Source organism: Xyrauchen texanus, chromosome 11, assembly GCF_025860055.1.
Source record: "Xyrauchen texanus isolate HMW12.3.18 chromosome 11, RBS_HiC_50CHRs, whole genome shotgun sequence".
Classification (NCBI taxonomy): Eukaryota; Metazoa; Chordata; class Actinopteri; order Cypriniformes; family Catostomidae; genus Xyrauchen; species Xyrauchen texanus.
Genome location: NC_068286.1, coordinates 47514074 through 47535553, shown reverse-complemented (window position 1 = coordinate 47535553; position 21480 = coordinate 47514074). Strand labels below are relative to the sequence as shown.

Sequence of the window (21480 nt, the reverse complement as noted above, 5' to 3'; positions counted from 1 at the left end):
GGACTCCTATCCTGAGGTCACTAGAACTGGCTGGATCCAGCACCATTCCTGCTTTGTGTTAGACTCCACTGCTACGTGTCGCTGTGTGATGATGACTAATAGCAGCCGGTGCCAGCCAAACAGCACTTCAGTCTATTACAATGGACTTCAGAGGATGAACTAATGCCAACTCCAACCATAAGACATGGGATACATCATATGCCTTTGCCTTATCCTTGGATTTAAGATAGACCTCACCAAAATTACCGGCTAGGTTGAACTGTGATACACCTAACTGATCTCTGCCTATGTCACTTTGGTCTAATGATGGACTGCACTCTTATAATGGAATACATAGACTAACAAGTAATTGCCAACAAAAACCTTCATCAGCCAATTAACAAGGACAATTGCATCTATGTGAACTTCTGCAGTTAATCCAGGATGGACTTCAAAGACATTGTTCATTAATCTTACAGTTCAAACACAATCTGATGTTTAAACACTGACCCTTAACCCTTACTTAATTTAATCATTTAAACCATGACTTTAACTATACATAAGTAATATTTACATTATATTCATGATGTTAGTCAGAGGGGAACTGGCCCCCACAGTGAGTCTGGTTTAGGGTTAGGGTGGGGTTAGTCAGAGGGGAACTGGCCCCCACAGTGAGTCTGGTTTAGGGTTAGGGTGGGGTTAGTCAGAGGGGAACTGGCCCCCACAGTGAGTCTGGTTTAGGGTTAGGGTGGGGTTAGTCAGAGGGAACTGGCACCCACAGTGAGTCTGGTTTAGGGTTAGGGTGGGGTTAGTCAGAGGGAACTGGCCCCCACAGTGAGTCTGGTTTAGGGTTAGGGTGGGGTTAGTCAGAGGGAACTGGCCCCCACAGTGAGTCTGGTTTAGGGTTAGGGTGGGGTTAGTCAGAGGGAACTGGCCCCCACAGTGAGTCTGGTTTAGGGTTAGGGTGGGGTTAGCCAGAGGGAACTGGCCCCCACAGTGAGTCTGGTTTAGGGTTAGGGTGGGGTTAGCCAGAGGGAACTGGCCCCCACAGTGAGTCTGGTTTAGGGTTAGGGTGGGGTTAGCCAGAGGGAACTGGCCCCCACAGTGAGTCTGGTTTAGGGTTAGGGTGGGGTTAGCCAGAGGGAACTGGCCCCCACAGTGAGTCTGGTTTAGGGTTAGGGTGGGGTTAGCCAGAGGGGCACTGGCCCCCACAGTGAGTCTGGTTTAGGGTTAGGGCGGGGTTAGTCAGAGGGGAACTGGCCCCCACAGTGAGTCTGGTTTAGGGTTAGGGTGGGGTTAGCCAGAGGGGAACTGGCCCCCTCAGTGAGTCTGGTTTAGGGTTAGGGTGGGGTTAGTCAGAGGGGCACTGGCCCCCACAGTGAGTCTGGTTTAGGGTTAGGGCGGGGTTAGTCAGAGGGGAACTGGCCCCCACAGTGAGTCTGGTTTAGGGTTAGGGCGGGGTTAGTCAGAGGGGAACTGGCCCCCACAGTGAGTCTGGTTTAGGGTTAGGGTGGGGTTAGTCAGAGGGGCACTGGCCCCCACAGTGAGTCTGGTTTAGGGTTAGGGCGGGGTTAGTCAGAGGGGAACTGGCCCCCACAGTGAGTCTGGTTTAGGGTTAGGGCGGGGTTAGTCAGAGGGGAACTGGCCCCCACAGTGAGTCTGGTTTAGGGTTAGGGCGGGGTTAGTCAGAGGGAACTGGCCCCCACAGTGAGTCTGGTTTAGGGTTAGGGCGGGGTTAGTCAGAGGGAACTGGCCCCCACAGTGAGTCTGGTTTAGGGTTAGGGCGGGGTTAGTCAGAGGGAACTGGCCCCCACAGTGAGTCTGGTTTAGGGTTAGGGCGGGGTTAGTCAGAGGGGAACTGGCCCCCACAGTGAGTCTGGTTTAGGGTTAGGGCGGGGTTAGTCAGAGGGGAACTGACCCCCACAGTGAGTCTGGTTTAGGGTTAGGGCGGGGTTAGTCAGAGGGGAACTGGCCCCCACAGTGAGTCTGGTTTAGGGTTAGGGTGGGGTTAGTCAGAGGGGAACTGACCCCATAGTGTGTCTGGTTTCTCCTAAGATTATTTTTCTCCATTAACCAACATCTTATGGAGTTTTGTGTTCCTTCAGTCGCCTTCTGCTGCTCACTGGGGTTATTAATATTTATTATATACGCATGATATAATATTTATATTATAAAATTATTGTTTAATTATTATTTTTAAACACAATTCACAATCGCATTTGATCAAACTACACAATGATGACTCTTAAGACATTATACATTTTACAGTTTCATTTGCTGTTAATGATAATCTATAGACAAGAAAACCCCTGATTTGATAATCAACCAAGTGAAGCATTTATTTTAAGTCTGACACATCTTTTTTAATAGGCTCTTGTTATAACATGGTAATAACTGAAGCTAACCAGAATCACATGGCAAACTGTCCCTCCAAGAAGAAGTGGAGACTGTAAATGTGAAATTCTGGACATTTGCTGGAACAAAGCATTAAGCATTTCAGTAAGTTAAAGAAGATGATCCGCACACTGCTGCAAGACAGGCACAGTCCCTCCAAAACCCAAACTCAACCCATCTATTATTCATTCACATATATTTAGCTAACTCCAAATGAAATAGTTGGCATGCTGAGAAAGCCAAACTAAGCATCCCTTTCAGTACCCATTGTGGAAATGTTATGAATTGCGAAGAGGCGTCAGAAATGACAAATCATCCTTTCATGGCACTCCTCGCCTCTTGGGGGGAAACCTCTCACCTTGTGTGTGAAAGAGGGGCTGACCCCACACTGTTGGGGACAATGAAGAAATGGACACACTTTTCACATGAGTGAGCTCACACATCTGCTTGATCACTGGCATTAAAGAGGGATTAAACTGACATTACATTGACAGTGGATGGCTTGGGAGTTGGGCATTTGTGACGCTTCAGCTCCTAAAAAACCCACAAAACTCACTGACTTCTCAACAAACCAGTCCTGACAAATTATCATTTGATGTGCGCATGAAACGTAATGCGCACTATTGATTTAAAGAATTTGGCATTAACCTAAACAATAGTCTCAGATTAAATCAGCGTCTGTGCAAATACACACCTAAAGACAAGAGAGGCTCGTTAGTGTAAGATACTCGGGTCCTAATTGCTACAGTCCCAGCAGGAGGCTGAGAGATCCAAAGTGGGGAGTTTGGGTACAGAGCAAGTTACGCCAGGGGCCAAATAACACTACACTTAGATACCAACTCAAATATAAGAAACTCTGGGTTGCTACTAAAACAATCTTCACGTGTCTCTAGTTCTTGCAACTGCAATGACACTGTTTGTGCTTTACTGTAATAAGTTAATAACCTGGAAAACACTCCCAATGTTTCTCCCACTGCACAGCAGGTTTTGAAAAGCCCTCACCCCCGGACTAAGCATCTGCTTCCAGTGAAAAGGTATGGAGCTTTTTTCACGCATTCTGAATATAGATGGCTGGTTCTCCCTCTCTGTAGGGATGCCAGGTTTTATGGGGCTCTATTCACAAAGACTCATTATTCTCCTTGCAGAGACACAGGTCATGGAGGGCCTTCAGGGGATGAGACCGTATTGTGGCCACTGCATTCGCTGTCTGTTCCCGAGATCTCCAGTGCCACTTTTGCTCCACATGCTCTTGGTTAGTTGCACCAAGCCTTAATTTCATGCATATCTTAACATGGGTATTGAGAATTCTTTATATGAATTAGTGTTCAGTGATATAGTGTGGCATTCTGTTTTATTTTCACTTCTTTCTTGTTTTTTTTTTTATATGCATTTTAATTTCCAGGACTCCACATAAATGATTTTAATGTGAGAGAATGTTACGAGTGAAGTGGTTGAAATGTGCACCGGTATTGCACACTGCTCAGCAGCGCCCCCATCTGTTTGAACCTAATTTAGGCTTGTAGGTAAATTCTGTTATTTGGACACAAATACCCTTATAATTAACACACTCAAAAGTATTTCAATATCAACATAAATGCATGTGTTATTGTCTTTTTAAACCCCGCTTTTAACTCCGGGAAAAGGCACATTTCACACTTGAAAAAGGGGTTAGCACTACTTTTAACCCAGGGTTATACAACCCTGCTACAGAGCAGCGTTTGCCCAGATTGTGCAGGGTTAACTTTGCATTTCAGTGCCAATGGCATACAGTGTGTTACAGAAAGTTGTTTAGTATCATAATCTTATATAAATGGGGTGGCTGTGGATCAGGTGGTAGAGCGGGTCGTACACTAATCGCAGGGTTGGCGGTTTGAACCCCAAGTTGCTGAACCCCAAGTTGCTCCCAATGGAAGGCTAGCACCTTACATGCAACTCTGCCATCATTGGTGTACGAGTGTGTGAATGAGACGCAGTGTAAAGTGCTTTGAATACCGCTAAGTTTAAAAAGGCGATATATTACATTTTTACTATATACTGCAAAAATACTGAATAAACATGCCATTTTTTCACATGAGGTCCCTTTATCTGTCTACTAACAAAATAAATATATAAACAACCTTCATACATTGTTCCTATTTTCCATTTTGCGATTGCTGATCGCACTAGCCAGTGGTGCAGTCAAAACAGCTTCAGTTTCGAGTGCTTATAATATGCGCAGTTTGCATTTGGCTATGAGTTTTGGGCTCATTCTATGAGGAACGTGGCATCCTCACGGGAATCGGCTAGAGGTGCGCCTTGGAGGGCACTTGAATTGCGGCAGGTTGGGCCTCTCCGCATACTTTTGACAGATTTTATAATCTGGGCGAGGGTTTAACTCTTGCTTCCTATGTTCTATCTGCTGAAACAGGGGTGAATTATCATTCTTGTGCATGTAGTTCACACGTGCACTTGCCACACGGGATGATACATTTGACAGCTACTGGTCGTATTGCGTTATATATGGTTCCCATTGCGTCAGCTCTGACGCAGCAGAGAAGTGAACCACAAAAGGGAACGTCTCGGTTACGTATGCAACCCTGATTCCCTGAGTAGGGAACGAGGCATTGTGCAGCTGGCCATACTCCCTGGTTGCTGCACAGGCTTGTGCCTCTTGCAGAAAATCCAAGGGGTCACGCAACATCTCATTCCATACTCAGGGAACCAGGGCTGTAGCACGAGCCAATAGCATTAGAGTGTGGACTGTAGCAGGAGCCAATTGCATTAGAGTGTGGGCTGTAGCACGAGCCAATAGCATTAGAGTGTGGGCTGTAGCACGAGCCAATAGCATTAGAGTGTGGGCTGTAGCACGAGCCAATAGCATTAGAGTGTGGGCTGTAGCACGAGCCAATAGCATTAGAGTGTGGGCTGTAGCATGAGCCAATAGCATTAGAGTGTGGGCTGTAGCACGAGCCAATAGCATTAGAGTGTGGACTGTAACACGAGCCAATAGCATTAGAGTGTGGACTGTAGCAGGAGCCAATAGCATTAGAGTGTGGGCTGTAGCACGAGCCAATAGCATTAGAGTGTGGACTGTAACACGAGCCAATAGCATTAGAGTGTGGACTGTAGCAGGAGTCAATAGCATTAGAGTGTGGGCTGTAGCACGAGCCAATAGCATTAGAGTGTGGACTGTAGAACGAGCCAATAGCATTAGAGTGTGGACTGTAACACGAGCCAATAGCATTAGAGTGTGGACTGTAGCACGAGCCAATAGCATTAGAGTGTGGACTGTAGCACGAGCCAATAGCATTAGAGTGTGGACTGTAGCACGAGCCAATAGCATTAGAGTGTGGGCTGTAGCACGAGCCAATAGCATTAGAGTGTGGACTGTAGCAGGAGCCAATAGCATTAGAGTGTGGGCTGTAGCACGAGCCAATAGCATTAGAGTGTGGACTGTAGAACGAGCCAATAGCATTAGAGTGTGGACTGTAACACGAGCCAATAGCATTAGAGTGTGGACTGTAGCACGAGCCAATAGCATTAGAGTGTGGACTGTAGCAGGAGCCAATAGCATTAGAGTGTGGGCTGTAGCACGAGCCAATAGCATTAGAGTGTGGGCTGTAGCACGAGCCAATAGCATTAGAGTGTGGACTGTAGCACGAGCCAATAGCATTAGAGTGTGGACTGTAGCACGAGCCAATATCATTAGAGTGTGGGCTGTAGCATGAGCCAATAGCATTAGAGTGTGGGCTGTAGCACGAGCCAATAGCATTAGAGTGTGGACTGTAGCAGGAGCCAATAGCATTAGAGTGTGGGCTGTAGCACGAGCCAATAGCATTAGAGTGTGGACTGTAGCACGAGCCAATAGCATTAGAGTGTGGGCTGTAGCACGAGCCAATAGCATTAGAGTGTGGGCTGTAGCACGAGCCAGTAGCATTACAGTGTGGGCTGTAGCACGAGCCAATAGCATTAGACTGTGGGCTGTAGCACGAGCCAATAGCATTACAGTGTGGGCTGTAGCAGGAGCCAATAGCATTAGAGTGTGGACTGTAGCAGGAGCCAATAGCATTAGAGTGTGGGCTGTAGCACGAGCCAATAGCATTAGAGTGTGGGCTGTAGCAGGAGCCAATAGCATTAGAGTGTGGGCTGTAGCAGGAGCCAATAGCATTAGAGTGTGGGCTGTAGCACGAGCCAATAGCATTAGAGTGTGGACTGTAGCACGAGCCAATAGCATTATAGTGTGGACTGCAGAGCCAATAGCATTAGAGTGTGGACTGTAGCACGAGCCAATAGCATTAGAGTGTGGGCTGTAGCACGAGCCAATAGCATTAGAGTGTGGGCTGTAGCACGAGCCAATAGCATTAGAGTGTGGACTGTAGCACGAGCCAATAGCATTATAGTGTGGACTGTAGCACGAGCCAATAGCATTATAGTGTGGACTGTAGCACGAGCCAATAGCATTAGAGTGTGGACTGTAGCACGAGCCAATAGCATTAGAGTGTGGACTGTAGCACGAGCCAATAGCATTAGAGTGTGGACTGTGAAGGGGCACATCATTGGTTTGAACATTTCCTCATTTCCTGAACGAGTGAGGATCAGTGTCTTATTGGCCACATCTGAAAATGTATGCAGCTGACTTGCTGCTTTGCTTCCTAATCAGTTACTTCACTGACCGCTATGAATAAAAGGAAACTGGTCTCCGAACAGTTTAAAAAGCACCTTATTTTCATCCTGTCTCAGTATACAGCCTCCGAAGGCAGCATTGCCATGTTTCTGGATGCAGCCACTATGATCGATTGACAGAGGAGGCAAGTCACTCGTTTAGTTCGGTAACCTCGTTTAACAAAGAGAGAAATGCGCTGAATTAATCAAAAGTAAAAGTGACTAATGACATTACAATGACATCAGGACATGCAACACCTGTAATTACATTAAGGCTATGTTGTCTTTTTGGAATATTCCTTGATGGTAATGCACCGCAGTTCACAAAAAGAAATGTTTGGTTGTGATTTGTGGTGAAAATGTTTATGATATTAAAACTCTGATAAAGTCTCATCGTAGTCACACTGATCTGAATGAAGTACAATTAAACTCCTTTCCATGTTTGTGATTTATTAGTGGTTTAATGACTCAAAACACATAAAAGACTATTTGTTGCCACCTACTGGCGTAAAAGAGTGATTTATATATTTTCGAAGTAATTTTCTCTTTTCCTCGAATTCAAAATCAGAGTTAAATGTCACACAGAGAAACATCATCAGGAGTTAATGCACTCCACTAAAGATTCGCCTGTCTTCTACTGATAAAAACGGTGTAAAATAAATAAATAAATAATAATTCTCAGAGGGCAGCATGCCTCCGGACAACCCTAGACACAAGATTGTATTCGGCAGATTTCTGAGTGTACCCTCAGATAAAATCCTGCAGGCGGCCATGTATGAGGTTCACTATGGAAAGCCAAGAGGGTCAGAATTGACGTGTTTAGTATCGCCGTATTAACGCCGTTTTTTTAAACGATGTAAGGCAACGGATTTACTTATCTTAAGTAAACGGCGTTAGGCGTTACATAAACGCCGTACCTTATTTTAGCGCCTCACAATTTGCGCATTCATTTGCGCATGCCCATAACGCGTTTGAGGGATCTGCAGCGGAGGATTCAAATCATTAACGGCAACGATGAAAACGAGGAACTTTGTCTCACATTGCAAAAGCACATTAAATGACTGCAGCCGACCTTTGGCTAACTAAGCTGGATATTCACTAACCAAGACCCTATTTACTAACTTTAATTCACAAATTGGTATTTACTTACTGCAGTGTGTGTGTGCGCGTGTTTGTTTGCTTGTGAGTGTGTGCTTGTACTTATGTGCATGTGCTTGTGTGAGTGTGAGCGTGTGCTTATTTTTGTGAGTGTGTGTGTGCTTGTGTGTGTGTGTGCGTGCGCATGTGTGTGTGTGTTGATGTGCGCGTGTGTGTTTGCTTGTGCACAAGCAAACACACACATATAAGTACAACATAAAAGTAATCCATAAGACTCCAGTGGTTAAATCCATGTCTTCAGAAGTGATATGATAGGTGTGTGTGAGAAACAGATCAATATTTATGTCCTTTATTTACTATAAATCTCCACTTTCACTTTCACATTCTTCTTGTCATCCCAGATGTGTATGACTTTCTTCTGCAGAACACAAATGAAGATATTTAGAAGAATATTTCAGCTCTGTAGGTCCATACAATGCAAGTGAATGGTGACCAGAACTTTGACGCTCCAAAAAGCACATAAAAGCAGCATAAAAGCAATCCATAATCTCCAGTGGTTTAATCCATGTCTTCAGAAGTGATATGATAGGTGTGGGTCAAACAGATCAAAGTTTAAGTAGTTTTTTTACTATAAATTCTCCTCCCTGCCAGTCAGTCTCCACTTCACTTTCACCTTCTTCTTCTTCTTCTTCTTCTGTTTTTTGCGATTCATAGCATCTCCTACTAAACAGGGAGGATAATTTATGGTAATTGGTCTGTTCTCACCCACACCTATCATATCACTTCAGAAGACATGGATTAAACCACTGGAGTCTTATGGATTACTTCTATGCTGCATTTATGTGCTTTGTGGAGCTTCAAAGTTCTGGTCACCATTCACTTGCATTGTATGAACCTACAGAGCTGAAATATTCTTCTAAATATCTTAATTTGTGCTCTGCAGAAGAAAGAAAGTCACACACATCTGGAACAGCATGAGGGTGATGAAATGATGAGAGAATTTACATAACTTATTATTCTTTTTCAGAAGATTATAATACTTATATAAAATAATGCTAAACTAATTACTATTATTATTATTTCCATTAAGTTCAACCTTCTAACAAGACTTTTGGACGTTGTAAAAAAATGGACATTATGTCAAAATACATTTTGATTCAGATATTGTGTTTTATTACTTATTTTTAAAGAAATGAATAGTCCAGGACATATATAAAGGACATGTCACAGACTACAAATGGGAAAAGTCTCTGGGGGAAGCATTAGTAAATGAATGTCTTGTGCAAGTCAATGCATTGTGCAACTAATCACTAGAGGGCAATGTAGCCTACTCAATGTGTAGCTGCATGTGACAGATGCAATGGACATTACTGGAGCAATGCATAGAGAGAGAAACACCTTCATCCTCTGCACAAATTATTCAAAATAAATAAAGATGCTGATTGTATGCATAAATGCTGCTGACATCAGATCCACACATTAGACCCGAGAGAGAAGAGGAGGAATTCCTCTGCAATCACCAACTTCTGAACAACAGATGTTTTCAGAGTTACATGCACTTAGCAAGAGGAACTAAGATGACATAGTTTCTGTGGAGGACAGGAGAGAACGAGCAATCTCTAATTGAAAAGCCCAAAACGTCTGTCAGAAAGAGTTGTCAGGTGCATCATGCTGCATTTGTAATGAGGCTTTGGCTTCCGAATGACTAACCCCACTTGTCTCATTAGACTGCTAATTGACAAAGTCTCCTGGGGGAGAAAAAAGCCAATGTATTGTCACAACTGATCACTGGAGAGAAATGTACTCAATGCACCTGCACGTATAGATGCAACGGACTGGAGCAGCGTAACATTGATCACATTGATCATAGGCATGTCATTCAGTTTTATAATGTCAGGTAATAAAAGTGATTAATCACTGAATATCAAATTATTAAATCTGATTATATGATTTTTTTTAAATAAATGTTATTACCTTTTTTTTTTTACATTTATAAATTACTAAATGGGAATTTCTCACACAATCAGCAAATTCTGAAGAGGAGATTTTCAGATTTACATACACTTATAAAATAATGTGTGTGTGTGAGTGTCTGTAAGTGTGTGTGTGTGTGTGTGTGTGTGTGAGTGTCTGTAAGTGTGTGTGTCAGTAAGTGAGTGTGTGTGTGTGTGTTTCTGTAAGTGTGTGTGTGTGTCTGTAATTGAGTGAGTGTAATTGAGTGCGTGTCTGTAATTGAGTGTGTGAGAGTGTGTGTCTGTAAGTGTGTGTGTGTGTCTGTAAGTGTGTGTGTGTGAGTCTCTGTAAGTGTGTGTTTCTGTAAATGTGTGTGTGTGTGTCTGTAATTGAGTGTGTGTGAGTGTGTGTGTGTGTGTGTGTGTCAGTAAGTGTGTGTGTGTTTCTGTAATTGTGTGTGTGTGTGTGAGTGAGTGTCTGTAAGTGAGTGTGTGTGTGTGTGTCAGTAAGTGAGTGTGTGTGTGTGTGTGTGTGTGAGTGAGTGTCTGTAAGTGAGTGTGTGTGTGTCTGTAAGATTGAGAGAGAGAGAGAGAGAGAGAGAGAGAGAGAGAGAGAGAGAAGGCTGTAAGTATGCATGTACATTGGAAGAGAATGAACAGAATCAGAATTGATGTAACTCCACTGTCTAGCTCTCTTAGTTCGGCCAATATCAGTATTTGGTTCTCTAGGTTACCAAGTTACACTTGCGTAGCCACTAGTTTGGCAAATGATATTAATATAATCTCACCCATGTGAGAACCAAAGCTTCGGATTTAGACCAATTGACTCTGTATCCTGAGAACTTTTTTTAGGACTGAGGATTTAATAATCCTGTGGAGGCAAGGCATAGATCAGGTGGGGTCGGAGACAAATAATAAAATATCATCTGCATGAAGCAACTTTTACACTCACTTGGATCATTGCCCTTTTTAAGAATCAGACTGATCCGGGCTTGTGTCATGGTTGACGGAAGCTTTCCATTCTGGAATGATTCCGTATAAACTTCTAACAAATGTGGAGCCAATTCTGTAGCAGAAGATCTAAAAAATTCAGTGGCAAAGCCGTCTGACCCCGGAGATTTGCCTGTAGGCAAGGCCTTAATTACCTCGCCAAACTCCTCCAAGTTTATCTCAGAATCAAGAGAATATTTTTACTCAGTTGTCAGTTTAGGAAGTTCTAAAGGTTCCACAAAGTTTGTAATATCCTCTTCAGTGGACGAAGACGTGGAGCTATAAAGACCAAGATAGTATTCTTTAAAAACATTGTTAATTTGCTGAGGTAAATATTTCACCACCAGAGGGAATGGAAGAAAAAGACTCTATTTTATTTATCTAGCCAGAAGTTTTTTTCTGCCTTGTCCCTCAACAAAGTATGACTGTTTTGCCCTCAATAGCCAAAACTCCACCTTCCATGACAAAATAATGTTATATCTGTATTTCAACCGGATCAATTCTCTGAGGCCATTAGACGACAGTCGGTGCTTCAGCTCTGCCTCGGCACTTTTAATATTCCCTTCCAATATCACAATTTCTTGTGCTTTGGATTTTTTGGTGAATGAGGCATACTGTTTGATCCGACCCCTAAGAACCGCCTTAAGTGCCTCCCAAGGCACTTTGTTTTGTTAAAGTACAAAATATTTTTTTTTGCGTTCATAATTTCAACTTGCGCATACAGCACATTTTTGTGCGCTCAAACTATCAATTTTGCAAGCACAGAATTTTGGCACATAAGTAACTCCATACGCGTCTGCCCAATAAATAACTTGACTTCACGCACTTGTCTCAATGAACATGATGTCTTCATCTGACTATTTTTCATTTTGTTTAGGGGAGTATTGACAAAATAAAAGTCTTATCCACATGCACAGAAACATAACAAAATGATTGGCCATCCGTCCATCTTCAACCGCTTATCCGAAGTCGGGTCACAGGGCAGCAGCTCCAGCAGGGGGCGCCAAACTTCCCTATCCCGAGCCACATTAACCAGCTCTGACTGGGGGACCCGAGGTGTTCCCAGACCAGTGTGGAGATGTAATCTCTCCACCTAGCCCTGGGTCTTCCCCGAAGCCTCCACCCAGCTGGACGTGCCTGAAACACCTCCCTAGGGAGGTGCCCAGGGGGCATTCTTACCAGATGCCCAAACCACCTCAACTGACTCCTTTCGACGCAAAAGAGCAGCGGCTCTACTCCGAGCTCCTCACGGATAACCCTAACCCACACAACCTCATGTCGGTGAAATCACTGTTCTAGATTTTCACATGAGTTACAAGTCCAACTTTAGGTAGGAAGTTGGTAAATGTGACTTTTTGAGTTGAATGGACACAGTATAAGACCTACATTACATTGGCTTATAAAAACTCATAAACAACTCCACCCTATTCTTCGCTCTCACACACCTGTAGGACAGGTACAGATCCAGTAACGAGACTGCCATGAGAGGCCCATTCCTTTCCCAAGCAACAAACTCTTCTTCTTTTTCCTCGACTCTGTCTGCTGACAGTTAGGAACATCTAGGCAGACTTCCCAAGCAGATTAATGGGACGCTCATAGGATAAAATGTGTCTGTGGTAAAGCAAGGTTTAGATCAGCACAGATGTGTCCATGCATAATGGTCTGCTAGTCTCAATAAAACCATTTATCTAAAAGAGCTCACCACAACTGCCAAGCTGCCTGTCATCAAACTGTGTGAATAGGTTAGATTGTGAGCCAAGGCTTAAGAGAATTTCATTTAATCTCATTTATATATATATATATTGTTTATGTCATATTGACTTCATGTCATATTGGTTGCCAACCCGTTTCAGTGCAGCGTTTTCAGACTTTTTAACGCACCCCCAGATATGATGTTCCCCTTGTGAGAGACCCATTTCCTAAGATTTTAGGCATATATAATGTTTATGTTGACCCCAGAAAAAATAGTAAGCATGATATTATATATTCAACCTGTTGTTTCCAAAATTAAACAGTTGGCTTTTAATTGTCATTGTAAATATAGCATTTTTGTCAACAATTATTGTTCCAAAGCAGCTGTACAGGAAATAGAGCCATACAATAGTAAGTGAGCTAAGAACAACATGGAGATGGAAAAACTCCCAGAAAGATACAACATGTACAAAATATGTATGTATATGTTAGTACCGATTTATGAGCATATGTACATTGCAAGGAATGAGAGACACACATTTCCACAAACCTATTTGCAAATTAGATTTTTATTTCTGACTGTTTAAGAGATAGTTCACCCAGATTTACTCACCCTCATGATATCCCAGATGTGTATAACTAACCAAAACCACAACAATCCTAGGTGTTTATTCAGTACTGTGGCTAAATTTGTTAGGAATTAATCCTCAACAGAACCAGATTTTCCATCACAGCACAATAGAAATTACTTAATGAATTTCTTTACTGATAAAGGAGTGGAGGTGGCGTAGTGGGCTAAAGCACTGAACTGGTAATCAGGAGGTTGCTGGTTCGATCCCCACAGCCACCACCATTGTGTCCTTGAGTAAGACACTTAACTCCAGGTTGCTCCGGGGGGATTGTCCCTGTAATAAGTGCACTGTAAGTCACTTTCGATAAAAGCATCTGCCAAATGCATAAATGTAAATGTCAAATTTAAATCATCAGAAATAAAATTGGAATTATGCAATCATCTGTCACAGCACCTCAGAAAACGGTGTCTCATAATTTTACTTACCAGCAACTTCAATCCTTCTCTGTCATAGGTCACGAAGAACTAACAAAACTTATCGAAACATCAAAAGCAACAACATGTATGTTAGATCCAACACCAACCAAGCTCTTAAAAGAGGTATTCCCTGTAATCTCAGAACCTCTTGTTAATACTATTATCTTCTCGCTATCCTTAGGATATGTCCCAAGAAACTTTAAAATGGCAGTTATGAAACCGATTTCAATTTGACCATTTATGTCGAAAATACTAGAAAAGGTAGTCAAGTTAAGTCAAGTCAATTTTATTTGTATAGCGCCTTTCACAACACACATCGTTTCAAAGCAGCTTTACAGAATATCAGCATTAACAGACGATAAAACTGTAATGTCTATAAAGTCGATTAATCATCATTGTGTAATTTAGATAAAATACTGATTTTTAATAGTGTTTAAAAATAATTAAATGATAATTGTATTAATAACCCCAGTGAGCAAGCTGTAGGCGACTCAGAACTCCCAAATATGTCCATCTCTACAGAGAAGTGGAATATATGACCAATTTCAGTCAGGATTTAGGCCTCATCACAGTACAGTAACTTGCTCTTATAACCTGATCATGGCTGCATTTCTCTTCTATTGCTTTTAGATCTTAGTGCTGCATTCGACAAGATAGATCACAACATTCTCTTGAATAGGCTGGAGAATTATGTTGACATTTGTGGAGTTGCATTAGCATGGTTTAGGTCCTGTTTAGCAGACCGCTACCACTTTGTCTGTGTAAATGAGGAATTGTCAAATCAAACAAAAGTAAAGTATGGAGTGCCACAAGGATCAGTTTTAGGGCTTCTGCTTTTCTCCATGTATATGCTTCCCCTGGGAGATATTATCAGGAATCTTGGAATAATTTCCACTGTTATGCCGACAATACCCAACTTTATATTTCTTCAAAACCTGATGAGATTTCACAATTCTCCAAATTAGCAGAGTGTATCAATGAAATCAAAGATTGGATGGCCAGAAAACAGAGGTACTAATTATTGGACCGAAAACCTCTAAAAATAATCCACTACAATATAATTTGACTCTGGATGGATGTTCTGTTACATCATCTTCAACAGCGAAGAACTTGGGTGTTATATTTGATACCAATCTGTCCTTTGACAATCAAATTACCAATGTTTGTAGAACAGCATTCTTCCACCTCAGAAATATTGCTAAATTACGGCACATGCTCTCTGTTGCTGATGCCAAAAAACTAATTCATGAGTTCATGATCTCAAGACTAGATTATTGTGATGCATTACTGGGAGGATGTCCAGCATGTCCAGTAAATAAACTTCAGTTGGTTCAAAATGCAGCAGCAGAGTGCTGACGAGAACCAAGAAATATGATCATATTAGCAGTAGCCAATCCTGGCAAAGGCGATAAAATCAGCCGCCTAGGGTGGCAATGCTCTCTGGGGCGGCACGACAGGGTACCTGCTCGGCCCCCCTGCACAGAGATTGAAATATCACTGTGGCAGGGCAGAGGACGGGACTGGGTGTGTAGGATCATGACCCGGCCCCGCCCTCCGCCCTGCCACATTCCTCCCCCGTTTTCGTACACCCCCCCCCCTCTTTCCCTGGGGGAGGGCGCGCCTTCCGCGCTGACTGCCGGCAGGTCATCCCCATCTACCTGGACGAGGGAGGGGACAAGGTGAGGGAAACAGAAATGATTAAAATGGGAGGGTACTCCTGTAACAGTGTAGTACCCCCCAAAAAAACTGTAAAATTTAAAAGAGGATAAAGGCCAACGCAGAGCGACAGTGAGAGAGAGAGGAGAGAGAGATGAAAAAAAAAACTTACTCGCCAGTTCTCCGATACGCCTCAGCTTGTTCCTCGGCCACTCCTCCACCCTTTATTGGACGACAGCCACGCCTCTCCGGGCGGATCTGAGGCAGTCCTCCAGCCCCTGGCGGACGGAACACCCCGCCGCGTTCTCGGGGACTAGAAGGGGTCTCCCCGCCCCTGGCAGCAGTTCTCTCACCCCAGGCGGTCGGCAGTAAGCCCCTCCCCGCTCGCGGTCGGCGGTCTAAACCCCGCCGCGTTTCAGCGGCCGGTAGACGACTCCTCCGCCCCTGGCAGCGGCCCTGACCGCTCCAGGCGGTCGGCTAGGAGCCCCTTCTCCCCTCACAGTCGGCGGCCATTCGTTCTCGTTCAGGTGGCTGGGCTCCTCGTCCCCCGGCAGATGGCCGCGGCTGCTCCGTTGGGGTGGACGGTAGTGGCGAGAACTCTACTACGGCGTATCCCTCCTCCTTCCCGGGCTTCGGCACCAATGTAAAACTGTTAAAGGATGGGCAAGGAGGAGGCGAGAACCGGCTTGACGATATAAATCATAGTTTAATGGTAAACTTAAAAGACAACAAAACACACACATGACGGACATGTCCGCTAACGATCTCTCTCTCCCGCACGGCCCTCTGCAGTCAGCCTTTAAACCTCACGGAGGCATAATTAGCCTAATACGGGACCGGGTGTGTAGGATCACGACCCGGCCCCGCCCTCTGCCCTGCCACAATCACGATTGAGGAAAGGTGCCCCGAATGGTGCTGCCTTGCCCCTGGCTCGATCGTGACAAGAGAAAGTCCCCCAAATCATGCCACCCTTTCCCCTCACAGAGATCACAAGATCATGATGGGAGAAAGGTGCCTTGAGTTGTTCCTGCCAGGCTACTCGGCCTTAAAGGCTCTATATGGTTCGTATTATGGATGCATTCTCACATTCTAAAGAAATAAAGGATAACTATGATCAACAGTATAGGTACACCATGACACAGGATCACCTCATTGGTCTTGAGAAAATTAGTACATTTACATTTATGCATTTGGCAGATGCTTTTATCCAAAGAGACTTACAGTGCACTTATTACAGGGACAGTCCCCCCGGAGCAACCTGGAATTAAGTGTCTTACTCAAGGACACAATGGTGGTGACTGTGGGGCTCGAACCAGTGTCCTTCTGATTACCAGATTACCAGTTATGTGCTTTAGACCACTACACCACCACCACTCCAGGTATCAACCAAGTGATTGCTGAGCAGAAATGACAAAGTCATTAATGATTTTGCAATAATGAAAACTATGAGAGGAGGGAATAGGAGTAACAGCACAAGCAGGAATCTGTAAGTATTCTGCCATTTATTTGATTATTTATTGACTCGATAATTTAATTGTGCAATTTAAGTTATTTATATATTAAGCACATTGTTATATAATTTATGTATGCATATGTGTTTTTTTAACTATCACTTTTTTAAGGGATCGTTCACCCAATAATGAATATCCTCTCATTATTTTCTTATACTCATGCCATTCCAGAAACATGGCTTTCTTTCTTCTGCAGAACACAAATTAAGATATTTAGAAGAATATTTCAGCTCTGTAGGTCCAAACAATGCAAGTGAACCAGAATTTTTAAGCTCCAAAAAGCACATAATGGCAGCATAAAAGTAATCCATAAGACTCCAGTGGTTTAATCCATGTCTTCAGAAGTCATATGATAGGTGTGGGAGAGAAACAGATCAATATTTAAGTGCTTTTTTTACTCTAAATCTCCACTTAAATATTGGTCTTTATATAGGACTTGAATTTTGACCTGTTGATCTGGTCACCATTCACTTGCATTGTATGGACCTACAGAGCTGAGATATTCTTCTAAACATCTTCATTTGTGACACATCTGGGACAGCATGAGGGTGAGTAAATGATGAGAGAATTTCTATTTTTTGGTGAACTGTCCCTTTAAAAGGCAATTTGTAAAATCTTTTTGTTTTCCCTCCAATATTCACCTCGCCATGGGTGAAAGGTGCCATGATTTGTTTCTGCCAGGCAACTCAGCCTTACAGGCTTCATTGGTTAGGATTAGGGCGGGGTTAGGACATATCCTGTCTCCCAGGAACAAATTGAGGCACCTTTGAACAACGGGACACTATTCTATTGCCTCCCCTTGAGGTCCCCTTTTGGGTCTGAAATCCCGACCCAAATATAAGACACACAGTAATAACAACAACTGCGAAAATAACGTTCCTCCAGGACCATGATGCTACATAAAAACAACAAAGGACCAACACAGGACCACATGAGACTACACAACGAAATAAAATACCTATATAAACTACCTATATATACCTATATAAAGTGCACGTGCAAACATGTGCAAAAAGTACGGGACAGTACAACAAATTTCTGACAATGAACAGGACAATAGACAGAGTGCAGCGCCGACCAGTACTCAGTAGTGCAAAAAGATGACAGTTTCTAAAAATGTAAACATAACATACTATGAGATAATGTTCTATGCACATAGCAGTTATTGAGGTAGCAGACAGTTATAAATTGACAGTAATTAAAGTGCAACTCAGGACACGTGTGTGTCAAACCAGTCTCTGAGTATTGAGGAGTCTGATGGCTTGGGGGAAGAAGCTGTGACACAGTCTGGCCGTGAGGGCCCGAATGCTTCGGTACCTCTTGCCAGACGGGAGGAGGGTAAAGAGTTTGTGTGAGGGGTGTGTGGGGTCGTCCACAATGCTGGTTGCTTTGCGGATGCAGCGTTTTGTGTAAATGTCTTTGATGGAGGGAAGAGAGACCCCAATGATCTTCTCAGCTGTCCTCACTATCCTCTGCAGGGCTTTGCGGTCCGAAACGGTGCAAGTCCCAAACCAGGCAGTGATGCAGCTGCTCAGGATGCTCTCAATAGTCCCTCTATAGAATGTAGTGAGGATGGGGGAGATGTGCTTTCCTCAGCCTTCGAAGAAAGTAGAGACGCTGCTGGGCTTTCTTGGTGATAGAGCTGGTGTTGAGGGACCAGGTGAGGTTCTCCACCAGGTGAACACCAAGGAATTTGGTGCTCTTGACGATCTCCACAGAGGAGCCGTCGATGTTCAGCGGAGTGTGTTCACCTTGTGCTCTCCTAAAGTCAACAACCATCTCTTTTGTTTTGACGACATTCAGGGACAGGTTGTTGGCTCTACACCAGTTCGTCAGCCGCTGCACCTCCTGTCTGTATGCTGACTCGTCGTTCTTGCTGATGAGACCCACCACGGTCGTGTCATCGGCGAACTTGATGATGTGGTTCGAGCTGTGCATTGCTGCACAGTCGTGAGTCAGCAGAGTGAACAGCAGTGGACTGAGCACACACCCCTGGGGGGCCCCAGTGCTCAGTGTGGTGGTGGTGGTGGAGATGCTGTTCCCGATCCAGACTGACTGAGGTCTCCCAGTCAGGAAGTCCAGGATCCAGTTGCAGAAGGAGGTGTCCAGGCCCAGCAGGTTCAGCTTTCCAATCAGGTGCTGGGGAATGATTGTGTTGAATGCTGAGCTGAAATCTATGAATAGCATTCGAACGTATGAGTCCTTATTGTCTAGGTGGGTGAGGGCCAGATGGAGTGTTGTGGCTATGGCATCGTCCGTTGAACGGTTTGAACGATACGCAAACTGCAGTGGGTCTAGTGAGGGGGGCAGCTCGGTCTTAATGTGCCTCATGACGAGCCTCTCGAAGCACTTCATGATGATGGGTGTAAGTGCGACGGGACGGTAGTCGTTGAGGCAGGACACTGAAGACTTCTTTGGCATGGGGATGATGGTGGTGGCCTTGAAGCACGTTGGAACGACGGCGCTGCTCAGAGAGATGTTGAAGATGTCGGTAAGAACATCTGCTAGCTGGTCTGCTCATCCTCTGAGCACTCTGCCAGGAATGTTGTCTGGTCCAGCAGCCTTCCGTGGGTTGACTCTACGTAGAGTTTTCCTCACATCTGCCGTGGTAAGACAGAGCACCTGGTCGTTGGGAGGAGGGGTGGTCTTCCTCGCCATCACTTCGTTCTGCACTTCAAACCGAGCGTAGAAGTCGTTCAGCACATCTGGAAGGGAGGCATCTTTGTCACAGGCAACTGATGTTGTCCTGTAGTTGGTGATGGCCTGGATGCCCTGCCACATGCGCCGCATGTCACCGCTGTCCTGGAAGTGACTGTGGATTCTCTGGGCGTGTGCACGCTTTGCCTCTCTGATTGCCCGTGACAGTTTGGCCCTAGCTGTTTTTAGGGCTGCCTTATCGCCTGCTCTGAAGGCGGAGTCTCGGGACCTCAGCAGCGTGCTCACCTCCGCAGTCATCCACGGCTTCTGGTTGGAGCGTGTGGTGATGGTCTTGGAGAAAGTGACATCATCAATGCACTTGCTGATGTAGCTGGTCACTGATGCTGTGTATTCCTCCAAGTTGGTAGAATCGCCATATGTTGCAGCCTCCCTGAACATGTGCCAGTCAGTACACTCAAAACAGTCCTGAAGAGCAGAGATGGCTCCTGCTGGCCAGGTTTCCACCTGCTTCTGAAGCGGTTTTGTGCGTCTGACAAGCAGTCTGTATGCTGGAATTAACATAACAGAGATGTGGTTTGAGTAGCCGAGGTGGGGGCGGGGCTCCGCCCGGTACACGCCTGGGATGTTTGTGTAAACAAGATCAAGCGCGTTCGCCCCTCTCGTTGCAAAGTCCACATACTGATGGAATTTAGGGAGCACTGTCTTGAGATTCGCATGGTTGAAATCTCCGGCGACAATAAACAGTCCGTTGGGGTGAGCGTTCTGCAGTTCGCTCATAGCCCCATACAGTTCACAGAGCGCTTCCTTAGCGTTAGGGGAATGTAAACTCCGGTTATGCAAACAGTGGTGAATTCCCGTAGTAGACAAAAAGGTCTGCATCTAACAGTCACAAGCTCCAACAGCGATGAACAGTAACTAGAGACTAGCATAGAGTTCTTGCACCATTCCGTGTAGATGTAAACACACAAGCCACCACCGCGAGTCTTACCGCAGAGAGCTGTATTTCTGTCGGCACGAAACGAGGCAAGCCCGTCTAGCTGAATGGCGGCATCCGGAACTCTGTCGCTGAGCCACGTCTCCGTGAAAACAAAGACGCAGCAGTCTCTAAACTCACGCTGCGTAGCCTGCTGGAGTCGGATATAGTCCAGTTTATTGTCCAGGGAGCAAACATTTGAGAGCAGGATAGACGGGAGAGCCGGCCGGCTAGGGTTTGTTTTAGCCTAGCATGGACCCCGCCCTCTTTCCGCTTCGCTTTCTCGCACACCGCTACGACGTCCTCTCCCCGGCCACCGGCATCAGGCGACGCCGAGGGCTGGAGGCCTGGTCTCCGCAGCAAGCCGAGTACGCGTAGCGCCTCCTGCAGGTCATCATGCAGCTTGGTTTTTGCATGAGTCTTATATTTCAGTAGTGTCTGGCGATGGTAGACACGAACACCGGTTGCTCCGATGTCCATGTGTTGCAAAAGTCGGGCTTTTTTAACAAAAATAGCACCATTGTGGATCCGGAGTGGCCGCTGCGTGCTACCGCGCCGCCATCTTGGATCACTATCCACTCTATCCACTCGTGGTTCACCGGCATTTGTTGTTTTATTCAGCGTTTTGAACACGACGGATGACTCCTCAGCTCCCGAGGAAATATGGGATAGTAAAGTGTCTAGTTGAGCTACACACTTTTTCACACTTTGACAAAATTTTAGAAAATAACAGCCTTAAATAACTTGAAATGTTGCACAAAAATATTCTCTTCTGAAGTGATATGTAGCCTGCCTTGATATTTCATCGGACTCTGCACTGAAACACGGTCTCAAACTTTAGAAATAACTTTAACAGGGGTAAAATCCTTAGTCATGATGAAAATGACT

General features: G+C 44.7%; 1 protein-coding gene across 2 annotated transcripts in view; it reads left to right on the top strand.

The window, feature by feature from the left end:
• The first annotated feature begins 2203 nt into the window (after window positions 1-2203).
• cxxc4 (CXXC finger 4) overlaps window positions 2204-21480 on the top strand; it is a 55742-nt gene continuing 36465 nt past the window's right edge. The window contains exons 1-3 of one of the 2 annotated variants that reach the window (XM_052137330.1): window positions 2204-2478; window positions 3355-3407; window positions 3519-3625. The gene's annotated coding sequence lies outside the window, so the exon portion shown is untranslated. Of the gene's footprint in view, window positions 2479-3354; window positions 3408-3518; window positions 3626-16857; window positions 16937-21480 lie in introns of those variants that run through there. The other variant, XM_052137332.1, reaches the window with a different exon arrangement.